This window comes from Dendroctonus ponderosae, unplaced genomic scaffold (assembly GCF_020466585.1).
Source record: "Dendroctonus ponderosae isolate FM_Combo_2020 unplaced genomic scaffold, Dpon_F_20191213v2 Dpon_F_20191213_11, whole genome shotgun sequence".
Lineage (NCBI taxonomy): Eukaryota > Metazoa > Arthropoda > Insecta > Coleoptera > Curculionidae > Dendroctonus > Dendroctonus ponderosae.
The window spans coordinates 5,155,568-5,156,663 of record NW_026017213.1 but is presented as its reverse complement, the minus strand read 5'-3'; positions in this window follow the sequence as shown (position 1 = coordinate 5,156,663).

Genomic DNA, 1,096 nt, shown 5'->3' with positions numbered 1-1,096 from the left:
CTGGAGGCAAAGAGTCTCCGAGGTTTTGAGTCCGATTGTTCCCAAAGTCTTTAAATGGTTAGTCGAACATGCTTCTGTTACCTTTCCTATTGCAAAGCAAATATTTAATATCTAGCGACTGTTTATAGATCGATCGATAACAGATTTAGTGTGGACAAAGGCAAAGCTGAAAGKAAAGGAACTCAAAGGTTTTAAGTYCGAATTTTTCMAAAGACTTTCGAAGGTTTATGGGGCGATTCGAAACTTATTTGATGTGGAAAGAACCAGAGCTGGCAGTGGCCCAAAAACCAACTGTTTTCAAGCTTTTTAAATCGTTATTCAAACATTTGCTTATAGATCGATAGGTGGCATACTTAGTGTGGAAACCACCAGAGCTGGCGATGGAACCGAAAAGTTTTTAGTCCGATTTCCTCCGAAGTCTTTAAATGGTCATTCCAACATGCGGCTTTTGCCACTCCAAAGCTAATATTTAATATATATGCACGGGGAATATCCGCGAGTGAAATTCGCACGATTTTAAACACTGCACGGCCAATAAAAGTGAATTTATCTCCGATATCGAGTCCGTGGCTGAAATTCAATATTCGTTGCGATTATCGTGAACGAAATGGCTCAAATTCGTTTGGTGATTTTTGTGAAATTGACCGCAGGGGGCCGCAATTCCAATTTCCACCGTGTTTTCTTCGATCACGCTTCGGCTTCGATTCGGATCGCGTTACGGAAATGTTATGCCATTTCGAGACGAAAATAGCGAAAAATTTTCCTTCGGATTATCGACATGCATCAATGTGGGCGATTGCACAAGTCTAGATTATGACTAATTTAAATTGAGAGCATTTGTAATTACAGCAGATTCAGTAAAGCATGGAGTTTAAGCATCATTAGCTAATAACAATCTGCAGCTCGTTAGTCTAGAGTCTAGGCAATAGTCGATTCCTGGTTCTGTTTAGTCAATCCTTGAGAGCTTTCTCTCAATCTTGTCAAATAATCCTGCGAAAACCGTTAAAATTCCACTGTTAACACTTTCTTTGAGCATGCGTTTGGCTTTTTGCGATCATCGATTGATCTGGTCAATCAATCACATCGATTAATCGAC